This window comes from Pempheris klunzingeri, chromosome 2, assembly GCF_042242105.1.
Source record: "Pempheris klunzingeri isolate RE-2024b chromosome 2, fPemKlu1.hap1, whole genome shotgun sequence".
Taxonomy (NCBI): Eukaryota; Metazoa; Chordata; class Actinopteri; order Acropomatiformes; family Pempheridae; genus Pempheris; species Pempheris klunzingeri.
Genome location: NC_092013.1, coordinates 4,436,920 through 4,450,305, shown reverse-complemented (window position 1 = coordinate 4,450,305; position 13,386 = coordinate 4,436,920).

Sequence of the window (13,386 nt, the reverse complement as noted above, 5' to 3'; positions counted from 1 at the left end):
AGGCATGTCTGTGTGAGATAACACACGTTTGTGTCCATATGTTTGTGAAATGTGCATGGGAGCTCCTCTCACGGTGGCAGACACTAATTACAGTTTCACAGTCATGAGGACTATTTTGAAAATTATGTGAGTAAGTGTGAAGTTGCAAACTACACAGTACGCACTCTGATACACATTATGTACGTTTAAATTGTGTATAAACTCTGTTTTAATGTGGTTTAAGTTCATGTTTATGACGACGTCTCTGCCGACACCACGACATGTTTTAGATATGATAGTTTACATTGTGTTCCTCCGCAGCATCTGTGCATTTATATCTACATGTATTACATCTAATTCTTACAGATGTCTTACATAGGAAAAGGTCAGAGGTCATCTGAGCGACACATAATAACGCCGCACTGTGTTTACTGCCAACCATTCGTACCACCACACCTCCTCCGTTGTGCCGTTTCTTCCAATAAACCAACAAACAATGAAGTGGAGGATCCTCTGTTTGGTGAAATGGCAAGGTAGGAAGAAAGAGGGGAGAGAAAACGCTGGGAGTGAAAGTCTGAATTCAGGACCATTACCTGGCTCTGGTATTGACTGCGGCGCTCAGAGAATGGCCTTGGCACTAAGGTACCATTACAGCTCAATTGATCGGCCTGCACTTAAGTCCAAATCCCACCTTGTTGCACAAGCCATCGTCTCAGGATCCGGTGACCACAAAATTTATGTGTGTTTGTGTGTCTGTTTGTGGGACCTGCTGGGTTTGTGTTTGCGTCTGGAGACTTTGGTGCCTCCAACACCCGACGCCACCCCACCCTCCATTATTCTCTCTCTACTAACTCATTTTCATGTCTCTCTCAGCACTCCTCTCACTTCCTCTATCTCTTTTTCCCCTCCCCCCCTCCCCTCTTTCACGAGTATAAGTCAGAAATGATCAGAGTCCTGATGTGTGTTTCATGTGTGGAAGCAGGGAGTCTGGTCCCACTTCTCCAGCTAGTATACACGATAGCACACTCCATTCACAGACTCACACACACACATCCCCTCACAGTTCACACTTCTTACCTGCCTATGAAGTACAGAAATGTCCACGTAAACACACACACCTATGAAGAGCACCCCTATCACAAAGCATACACTGCATCATTCGATTCACAGTCCGGTTTCCGCTGAATGCATCACTCATTCCCGCAATGCTAGCAAGTGTTATTAAAGTATTTTAACAACCTCTCCCACTAAAGCGGAGGAGTCGGAGAGGCAGATGCAGGCTGTTACTTGTTTTATGGATGGGGGGGTAAAAAGGACAGGCACAAACTGGCTGATAGCCCGCTAACTCAACAAGTCTGTGGCCACGGCCCAGTCCCTGGTTTCTTCTTTATAAGTTTGTTGTTTAAAACCCAGACGGCCAGCATAGACAGACAGATGAGAGCAACCCTCCTCAGACCTGCCGACAGACAGAGGCACGGCCCGGGCCGTAAATCCAGCGCACTCAAGCAATAAAAGGCCATTAAAAGTCAGTGTCCCTCAGCAGTGGAGGATGGATGGAAAGGTGGAAAGCAAAGGAGACGTTTTTAGATGGCTGTGCACACCCACATGCATTTTAGCATGTTTTCTTCTACACTTGAGACAAACTAGGTATCTGCAATATTGATGCCTTTCCCCTGTTGTCACTCCTCTTGTATTCTTGCGGGCTGTCTTGCTTTTGTGATGAAAAAAAAGTAAAAACTGTGATTTAGAATGATGAAGCGCAATCTTTATGTACTGTTCTGCTCACTCAGTAAGCTCTCCTCCCTGTGAGGTCTGCTGCAACGCTTCCCACTACACTTGTTTCATACATGCAAGCACATGCATCATTTGAAAATGCAAATGCAGAGTTGCTTCTCACATCCTGACCTTACTATTTGTTACCAGTACAAATGTTCTCTCAATGCAAATTTTGTATTTTCATACTCATTTTACGGTACTTTTGTCTACAGTGTCCTTTCTTTCCTGTCTTTCTTAATCTCCACTCTTGATTCTTACACTGCAAACATGTTTATCCACCAGTTCTTCATACTCTCTCTAAATTTTTCTTCCTTCTTCAACCTGCACAGAGATCAAAAGGAGGACAGGTATAGAGGAGAGAGGTGGTGTACTACAGCAGGGTAGGAGGGAGACAGCACAGCCCAGCCAAGTAATAAAACATGGTTTCTCACGCCCAGTCACTGATCCTTGCTCCTTTCTGTACAAAGAATGACAAAAGGAAACAGATAAGAGCAAAGTGTGTGTGTGTGTGTGTGTGTGTGTGTGTGTGTGTAGTAGTGTATTGCCTTCCCCGACTGGGCCCTTCCTTTGTGACTGCTGGAATCGAACGGCGGCCCAGAGCCAAACAAAAGCAGGCCGAGGTCCTGACAGTGAGTCTCCAGAGAGCAGCAGCCATTCATTGTGTTTTGTGCCCAAATTATGATTAATGGAAAATAAACAACCTTGATGTAGAGCCTGCTTTGATTTTCTATGAGCCTCGGTCTCGCTGTAGTTGTAACAACTTCTCCGGCCGGGAGAAAAGCTCCGGACAAACACTTACTGAGGCTCAACTCACAACCTCATGATGCACAGATGAAGAAGCTGCTTTCACAACCTCATGTTCCCTCTTACACACACACACACACACACACACACACACACACACACTCCTTTGCTATCTCTGCACATCCATATACACACAGAAACTCATATATGCAGACAAACCGACATCTTGATTATATCAGTCCCCTCTGCTGCTAATGACCAGCTTGCGCGTAATTATATTAATTACTGTGCGTGCCACGCCTGTCAATTGGCCAGCCAAAGGAAAAGGGGAGCTTGATACAAGTAGAAAGGAGAAAAAGAAGCGAAAGGAAGAAACCCACAGATGAAGGGAGTTGGAGAGTGAGAAATTCCAGAGAAGAAGGGAGGAAAGGGGAGAGAGAGAGAGAGAGAGGTCGGGAAAACAGAGCGTGAGAGAGTGGGAGAGAGACAAAGACGGAGAGCGGAGAGCGAGAGGAAGCCTGATCAATTGTTCATTTTACAAAGTCACTGAGACGTGTCAGCAGTGTCAATAAGTGAATTAATTTGTCTGTGGGTCTCTGGAGCATGACACCGTATCACTCTGCTCTCCTGAGACAAGCAAGGCCTCTAACCCGCTCTCTGTCTCACACACACACACACACACACACACACACACACACACACAGGCGCACACTCTTACAAAGCAATCCTATACAAGGATCATACAAGGATATCAGAACCAGATATGCTGACACGAAAGCATTTTCATACAAATGTTCTTATCAATGCACTTTCTCACCACACACACACACACACAAATCTTTGCTCTTTATCATTTGGGAGGACATTGCATTGACTTACATTCATTCCCTGGAGTCGTACCCAACCCGTAGCCATAACCACTACATGCTTAACCATAATTAAAACCCCCCAAAAAACCCCAAATGTACTTTATGTGTGTTTAATGTGACCATATGAACAGGTTTTTAGCCTTTAGAGTCTAAATGTGCATGTAGACTTCATTATGGATGAGATATGCATAAAACTGTTAAAAATACTCTTCCTGGGTGATTTACAGTGAAGGTGAATTGACTCTAGATATGTACACACACACACACACACACACATCCACAGGCCATAATGATTCATCCTCATCTGAGCAACCAACCCCAAGGGAGGCTATTGTCCGCTGGTGACTGACATCAGTCAGCCACCAAGAAGGGCCCTCGACTCGACCGCTGGCTGCCTGCTGTTTTCATTACAAAGCCATCACCTCCAGCACACACACACACACACACACACACACACACACACACACACACAGACATACACATTTACACACACTCATCCACTCCTCTGACAGATACCCCTCAATCCTGACTCCCCGCTCTCCTCTCTGCCGAAGCCTTTCCCTCACACATCCGCTCAGCTAACACCTACAGGCTTCCTGGCTTCCACTCTTCTTCTATCCTCTCCATCCTTTCCCTGTTTCATGCTTTGCATCCAACACGGTTGCAGTTGAACCCCCCCCCTACCCCCCGTGAAGTGCAGTTTTGTTCGAGGGCTGCTGCGATGACCGCCCCAGGCTTCGGCACCACCTCCCCGATTCCTCGCCATGGCCTCACAGTGGACCACCGCTGCAGAGCATGCTGGGAGCTTTTCATAATCCCACAAACACACTCCCACACGCTAAGACTGCCGCTCACGGTTACCGGCACATCTGCCAGCTGCCAGAGGGAAGCGAACAGGGACGCACTGTTTCTCGCAGAGACACACACACACACACACACACACACAGTCAAGAGTGGAAGTAGCAGATTGCATCCAAGGTGATAGATAGAGCACTGTGGGAAGGAACTGTGCCTGTTCAATTACAATCATTACTATCACTTCGGGAGATTTGTCATGGTCAAAGTGAGTTGGAGCTGTGGAGAAATCACCTTGAGGCCTGTGAAGTGGGTGTTATTTTTGGTTTTCGCAGGGTTACGGTGTCCTCAAAACGCTCTCGTAATTGAAAATGACTAAAATTAAACATAAATTAATTACCCCAAAATTCCAAACAGATGTTTAAAAAAAAATAATAAAAAAATCCATGAACGGTACATGAGTGGCTCTTTTAAAGAACTTGGCACAGGGAGAACAATAATCCACTAACCCTCAGCTACTTTGGTGAGTTGGAATATGGCGGCTGTGCCTTTCGCTGTCTTCTCTGGGTTAGACGGAGCAAAGCCACGTGGCCCTTTGAGCTGTCAGTCAGAGCTGGACCTAGATGGAAGTGGAGAGAGTCTGGATGGTGTGATGGCACCACACAGGAGACCGAGGCCTTGCTGTCACTCATTGACTGACTGGCAGAGAGAAGAATGGAGGACAAGGAACACACACACAGCTGTGGAGCTCCTACATGTTGGTAACTATTAATGTACTGTGTGAGAGGAAAGATCCAAAGTTACAGTGATTTTGCTGGCAGGACACTGGATCAACTATGTTTTCAGTTCATTGTGTGCGTGTAAAGTAATTTGGGTAAACTATGACCTTCAGATAGGTAGATACTAAACTACTATGGCATGATATTAACCAAAAAGGCAGGTAAACAGAGTTCATCTATGTATAAAGAAAAAAAGGATGTATATTTTTCTAAAAAAAAGGGAAATCAGAGAACAAACTGCTCACATAAATTTCAATGGGATAGTAATTTGAGGATTATTTAGGGGTTTAAACAAACACAGATGCCTTACAACTGTTTTTTTTAAGAATTGTGGACAAGCAGAGGATTTTACATTTGAAAAATCAACCGGTCACTGCTCTCTGGTGGAAAAACTAAAAGTGGTGATGTTGTTTCTAACTGGCTTCAAACCTGTTTAAGCATTTATTTCCTGCAGGTCATTAATTCCCAGCTTCCCTATACACCAATACCAATACAGCTATAATAAATAAATTAATACCCGATATATCAACCTGGCCAGATTATTTTGATAAATTAGTGTGATGTTCTTATAAGATGATGCTCAATTAGGGCTGTAAAGGCTGATACGATTGAGAACAAGATTGAATGTTTACTGAATAAATGAGGCAAATTACACTAAAAGTAAAACCTGATCTTGAGTACTTTGGAGACAGATTACGTCATTGGTTACAATTCCAACATATAACGATGCATGTAGATTTAATTATAGATGAAACTACCCCACCCTGAGTCAGTAAACTCTCTTAAAGATTGCTGAGCAACATGCACAACAGGGGAGAGGACATGTGTGAGTCTGTTATCCACACAGAGAGATGTGGGCAGTGGGTTTTTTTTTTTAATAATCAGTCCCTGTAGGATTTGAGCTCCCGTTTTATTCGTGGATCTGATCCGAGCCACCACACACTGTTAGCAGGGAATGACATGTTACTACTTAGCCTGTGGGACACATCTGAACTTTAACCTTTCTTAACCATGACTGTGACCTCTGCCCAGCTCTGGTTTAGTGGCTGAGACATGAAACAGATACACGCCACACTGACTCTCATTGATCTAATATCTCTCCGTCCTCCATTTAAAGTCATGGCTCTCCTGCTTGAGAAGAGACATCAGTCCCGGAGTGTAATTTTTTTTTTTTTTTCTCTGAACCTGATTTCATGTGGATGAGTGAAAACGTTATTGTCCGCTGCTTCTGCGTGACGGCTATTCATGTTCTCCGGTTCAATGTCTCCCGGAAACTGCCCGAGATGAAAAGCTGTTCAGGACACTGTCATTTACAAATGAGAGGCCTTTCTCCATCTTTCTGCCCATGACATGAAAGAATACCTCTCCTCTCGTCTCTTTTCTCCTCCTCCTCCTCCTCCTCAGTCAGGAAGTATCCATTCATCACAGTCAATCTATTAATTCCAGTGTGTGTGTGTGTATGTGTGTGTGTGTGTGTGTGTGTGTGTGTGTGCGGAGGTGATTTCCAATCTGTCGCGCTGCTGTCACCTCACCAGTCCTACATGCCTGATCCCTGCTTATTCATCCAGCCTATCATCTGGAACGCCTTTCACCCACACACACACACACACACACACACACACACAATCATCATCATCATCACCATCACCATCATCACACAGTGTTTTGTCTATGTCACACATGAAGACGTAGACAGATTCAAAAGATTTCATTGTGCAGAGTTCCTCCTATTACTTACACACAAACACAGGTCATTTCATATATACAGTATTTCTCCCTCTCACACACACTCACACACACACACACACTCACTCACACACTCACACACACACACACACTACACAAACTATCTCCTCCCTCGCCTCATCTTTCACAAATATTTTTTCTGTCTCTCCAGCTCATTTCACTCGCCTCCTTCTCCTCGCTGCCGTCCGTCGCCTCTCTGCTTGGCCGTGTCCTCATGCACAATCACAAATGCACACAATCCATCCCCCCTCATTCCCAGCCAGTCATCCTGAACAGCCCTCCGTGGGGTAAGAAGATGGGAGGCTGCTGAGACATGCAGAGCCCAACGCTCCTGTGGGGATACCGGCTGTCCCACCACTGGGGGCAACTATAGGAGGAAAGGGGGACGACGGAGAGGAAGGGTCCAGATGAGAGTGAGCCTGGAGAGGGGAGTAATTGTCAAGTGTGTGAATGTGTGTGTCTTTGTGTGTGTGTGAATCTGTGAAAAGTGCAGTGGGGGTGAGGGAGGGAGGGTGTGAGGAGGTGAGGGGGAAAAAAAGAGTGACAAAGACAGAGGAGAAGTCATCCACTGCAGGCAGGAAAGGCAGCACAGTCAGGCGTCCATCCTCATACAGGTGTGTGTGTGTGTGTGTGTGTGTGTGTGTGTGTGTGTGTGTGTGTGTGTGTGTGTGTGTGTGTGTGTGTGTGTGTGTGTGTGTGGGGAGGACGGCTGGGTGACAGGGGGTCAGGTTGGAGAGAGTAATCTCCCCAGGATTAAGAGTGCTGCTCCTGTGTTAATGTGACTGTCAATGAGAATTAAGTCCCTGGACCGATCCTCTCCACCAGGCTCTCCTCTACCTCCCCCCCCTCTCTCTCTCTCCTGTCCTCTCTCCCCCCCTCTCTCCCCTCTCCTGTCCGCCCCGTCACACTAATGACACCACTTTCTGTGGAGTGCCAGTGCCGCGCGCTAAAAACAATGGGGAAATAATTACACTCTTTCAATACAGTACAAATTGCAGACCTGAGCAGCGGGACAGCGGAAGATATAAGCAAAGGGAGAGGGAGGGAAGGAGGGGGTGGGAGAGGGAGGGGTGGAGACAAGGATGACTAACAATTACAACACGATAGGGGTTGGGTCTCATTACTGCGCCCATTAACATGCACCAAGTAATTTTCCCCCCTCAGTTTGTGTGAGTGCGCATGAAAAAGAGAGAGAGAGAGGGGGGAGAGTGTGTGCGCCCAATGGAGTGCGCCCATTAGGATCTGCAACACACCTCCCTGCCTCCGTGCGCAATCTGCCCGGAGAACCCGGCGGCACCTCATTTCTCTCCCATATGTCTGAGCTCCGCGCGCTCCCCTCTCTTTTCCCAGCCGATCACGAATCCATGCAAAGCGATTAGAGGGCGCGTGAAAAGAGCCCGGTCAGCGGATCAGCCTCACGGATCACTCAATAGGCACTAAGCAGCGCCGAGCTCCAGCCCGATCGCTTATTTAACCTCTCAGTGGTGAAACACTGCATCAATCTCACCTCAATCTTCCCTGCCCGCACCGACTGCACGCGCTACACACGGTCAGCGGAATCGGCTCGTCGCGCGTCCCGTTTTTACGCATGGAAATCACGCGCCGAGAGGGAATCACTTGGAGATCACGGGGAGGTTTTCGTTGGAAATCCCGCAGTTCTTTTAAGAAATCGTCCCTCGGCAAAACGGGTCCGCCGCGCGCTCGGCAAAAGAACATCAAAGTTGCTTTCAGGCTCGCTCAGTCGTTTAGTGAGTCAGTCAGCCAGTCGCCACCCCTTCTCTCCCCGCTGCCCACGGAGAAAATGTCCCACATCTCCCACAGCCAAAGTCCCCGCCTGACCCCATTATCAGCCTATTGACCGCGCGCCATGAACAGAAACAGGGGATTAAAATGCCAATTTATGCTAATTGAATTTAAATATAAACACCACCTTACCCAAATCTATAAACTCGACGGCATGATCACAGGGGACTGTAAAGGTGAGGTAGTAGAGCGCTCTGCCACTCTCAGCTCCCAACTCCACCGGTTTTGGTTTCCACTAAACGGGGCAATCCTTTAGAGCCTCTTGTCCAGTTCCCGGAGCCCGCGCACACACAAGCACGGGGAAGCAGGGGTGAGGGAGGGGGTGAGGGAGGGGGGCTACTGCCACGCCAGAGTACGAGCCCTCCGGAGCCGGGTGAGAAAACACGGCTCACGCAGTAGCGCCGTGGTCCAACCCGCCACGATCTCGCCGCGTCCCATCTCGAAGCCACACTGAGGAGAAAGTCATAAAAAGTGCGTAATTCCCCCAAAGAGACGCCGGGCTGCTGTTTCTGGCGAACACTTCACACAAGTTCATCCCCCTGCGCACGACTGTCACATGGAGGCGTTACAGCCGCCGGAGAGATGCTGATGAGAGTGATGGTATAGTGATGCAGGAGTGATAGTTGCGCTCCCGTCGCTCCTCCCGACCGGGGATCGATTGGACACGAGAAATGCGATGCGAGTCCGTCTTCCCCATTCAGAACACGTGCAACAGCGCCCGCCCAGTTCACCAGCTCCCAAGTACACCCCCTCTTCCTCACTGATGTCATGTAGTTTACAAGTAGCCTGGACTGTTGGGGTGGGGAGAGGGAGAGGGAGAGGGAGAGGGAGAAGGCGGTGGGGGCATCCTGTGCCACTATGTCCAAGGAGAAATGGGAGACATGACAGCCATTCTTACACCGCAAAGAGTTCATCTTGAATGGCTAATGAGTCTTAAGACGTGTCAGGAAAAACATCCATTATCCAAACTGCAGAATAGAATGTTTTGTTATAGGAGGAACGATGATTTTAAAGCCAACAGATGGAGTTAGTTTGGGTGCAGGTTACAGCTGCTCACCCACCGTTTAAAGTTGTCAGAAACATATTCTGCCAAAGTTTAGGGTTTGCCTAATAATCACCGTCTGGAAGTCACATCTCACACTTCAGTTTTCACTTAAGAGTGTGTAAGCTGTGTGTGTGTGTGTGTGTTTGAGGAGGGGGCCTGATGGGTGTCACTGTTCCTGACTGACTGACAGGTGCTCGAGTCCATGACCCCTCATCATCACATAATAGTCCACCTCGCCTCCACACTTCGATCACGTTACAGATGGTGTCTGGATATCAATACTCGGCTATATGCGCGGATACCCCCCCCCCCCCACCACCACCACCACCACATACCTACCCCTCCACCCCCCCCCCCCACCGAGATGTTAAACAGAATTTAATCACCACCGCCTCTCCGTTACGCACCAGGAGACAGCCTATCAATTATTCCATCCCCAGAATATTCTAGTGTGTTGATGGCGATTGATTGCTTTGCGCTGTATTTGCAGTCGTTAAGACTTGGAGGAGGTCGATGTCTGCTAACGACCCAAGGTGAGGAGTATCCGATACATTCAGATGTCTTCCTTGTTTTCCTGTTGTTGCCAGCAGTGCCGGGCCGCGCGGCGAGCCCTGTGGCAGTGGAGGCATTTCTGCTGGGAGTACTTCAGAGACGTGTGCCTTTTAACTTATCTAAGCACAAAAAAAAAAAAAAGGACCCATGTGCCACGAGAGGTAATGGATGTCAGGACTACAAAAAAAAAAAAAAAGAGAGAGAGCACGGGCATTTATCTTCAAAGCAAACTCTAACACAGTCTGGCAGTGTCCTCGGCCCCTTATGGGCATTTTGCTAACTGTGCATGAGCGAGAAAGTGGTGCGTGATATTTTCAACCGATTAATTAGGCTTGGATCTATTACAAATCGATCTGTCTGACTGTCTGACTGAGAAGAGATTAGTCATTGATGTGGGCTCAGGTACATGCAGCCCTGCAGTTGCAGGATGCAGATAAAAACGTTGAATTGAAGTTAAAGTCCTACTTCCAGCACCGTGGACAGAGAGCCAGACGCGCTGCATGTAAATCCAGGACGCCGGACAGCTCCAGCCTGTCCTGTCACCGTGCTTTCCTCTCTGCTGACAGCCAGCTAATCCAGTTTGCAGGCGAAAGAGACGGAAAGTGTCTTAACTGTGCAAAGTGTAAGCGAATAGCAGAAAGTTGATAAAACACAATATATCCTGTCTACACCGGTGAGTGGTTGCGTCTACAGTGCTGGACCCGTGCGTCACACTGGGGATGGAGGGCCTTTTATCTCAAAGTGAGGCAACTAATGGATGCAACAGCCCGTAGCACTTATCTCATCTATCCCTCCTCACAGGGGCCAGATAGCATCAGAGGAAACCCACATCATGTGACGTAAACACGGACTTAGAAAAGTGTGAGCTGTGAAATTTAATTTGCTTCCCCATTACATGTCCGGCTGCTGCTGCAGAGCCATCGGTCTTCTTAACATGTTTGACTGCGTGTATCCGCTTCACTCTGAAGCAGGAGCGGCGAGTTAAAGGTTGCAGAAGCATCCTTACATGCTGGGGGAAAGGTGAGGCTGGCGTCCTCTTGGGGTGTCGTGTATCAAAGGAGTGGGGTTATAGGATCTCATAGGGGCATCACTCCCCCAGTATTCATCACCCGGGGGAGAAAAACATTAAGGAAATATCTGCACATAATCGATATTCCCACATTAATTCCTCTGAAAGACAGTTTTCCTAGTGTGTGTGTGTGTGTGTGTGTGTGTGTTGGGGGGGGGGGGGGGGTGCGTCTGGAAAAGTGGCCAAGGTAAGATGAGAAGATTGTGATTGATTTGTCTGAGTAGAGAGAAATGTTTGTCTTTTGAGAGAAATTAGATTATGCTAATGGTCACTTTGTAAAACACAGAGAAAAATGGCTGTAAGATCAGTTTTAGGCAATAATTGGAGAAATAAAGTCAATATTTGCTGCAGTTGTGTAAATAATGGAGCAGAAAGCTCAGAATACTACTGCGGTGGTGTCTGTAACAGTGGAAGTGTCAGACAAAGTTAAATAGGACACTAAGAGTCAGACAAAACAGCCAGTAAGGTGTGTCGAGCTTTACAAAAAACAATTCTGAAGTGTGAATTACGACTCAGACGTGATCTGAGGACTTTACTGCCAGTGATTAAACCTCTGCTCTCTTATCCAGACGCGTCTAAAGCGCGTTTCTTCATTGCAGGAGGCCTTTTAAAGGCGGCAGAGCAAAGTAATACATCATTTCTGGAGGAAAAACGCGCGAACTCTTATGGCACGATTAAACGAGGCCACCCAAACATGTCTGCTGAGGAGCTCTGGGCGGTGAATGTGAGGCCTGTTCGGTGATTATAGGTGATGGAGAGGGTGCCAGCGTCATCACTAATAACACAAGTGCGCACACGCTGCGCCCTGGTGGCCAGTGAAGTAAAAGGTCACACTGTGCGCGCACAACGGCCACGCCACGCACAGAGGAATGTGTGCTTGAGGCTTTTGCATACTTTTATGCTTAAAGTTAAAAGGTCAGCTGGGTCTGCTTAAGTGCGTCGTTTAGGATCCACCCAGTGAGCAGGTTTTGCGCTAAAAAACCAGGACGCGCTCATCGATTTGAAGGTTATGAAGGTTAATGAGAACAGCCATCTTGGTTCCTCTGTTTTTGATCCCCCCCTCTCCTCCTCCTCCTCCTCCTCCTTCCTCATGCACAGATATTCTTCGTTTCTTTACGAGGCCACCGGCAGTAACCCGAGCAGGGCCATAAATAGTGTCCATCCCAGACAGGCCCGGTGTCTGTCAATACTCAGAAAGTTCAGACACAACATCCGCAAAGAGCGCAGCAGGACCACCACTGCTGACAGCAAACTTGTAATGCTGGAGCTAAATCCGCTCCAACTAGCGTCGTCTCCTTATGACCCATTGGATATATTTGTGAATAAATTGTCCTCAGACCCTGCACTGTTTGGAGCAGGCCTGTCAGGGACGATCACACAGCGCAGGGTGACGCTTTGGCCTCATGTGTGGTGTCATACTGCCCCCGTGTGGCCGAGCCGCGACACTCCTAACTTTTTGAGGTCATCCAGATTTATTGCAGTGACAGTAAAAACTGAACCGGTGCCCTTTCGCGAGGAGCCCTTTCCCTCCTTAGACCCAAACTGGCTAAAGTAATGAAATCCACAGCAAATGGCTGTTTGGTATCAGCGAGATCCCACAACACACAGGCTTCAGTTTTTCCTCTCCAAGGTCAGACTTCAGAAGATGATTGATTAAATTAAGATGAATTAAGTCTCTGATGCCTGTATGGCCGGCACAGACAGGGCGGCATGCTTCAGCATTTTTTTAGAATTATTTATTTCAAAATACCACACGGCTTTTGAATATGAAATCGCCTACAAGTCAAGCAGAGCCCCGACCAAAAAGGTCTGACAGAGTCCAACGCGGTTTCATGGATAAATAAAACATCAAGCTCACAGAGAGGACAAGAGACGTCGAAATGGTCTTCTGATATCTCAAAAATACTCGCGTGCTTTGCATCAGACTGCATGCAAATTGTGCTCACACGTCAGACCAATTTACTGTACATCAAACTAACAGCATTCAAAAGTGTTTTTTTAAAACAAAAGTAAGAGACAACAGCAGCACCTTCATCATTTGACCACACTGACAAGGTTTTTCCTTTGGTAGAATATAAAAAGGACCCAATAACAAAAATAGACATCAATATCAATGTATCAATGGCATGTTTCATCAAACTAACAAGACAGAAGGCCTTTTAAATAAACGTTATGAATGTAAACTGTAAATAAAGAAGCAAAAATAAAAGGTAGATTTTAAAAGCCTGT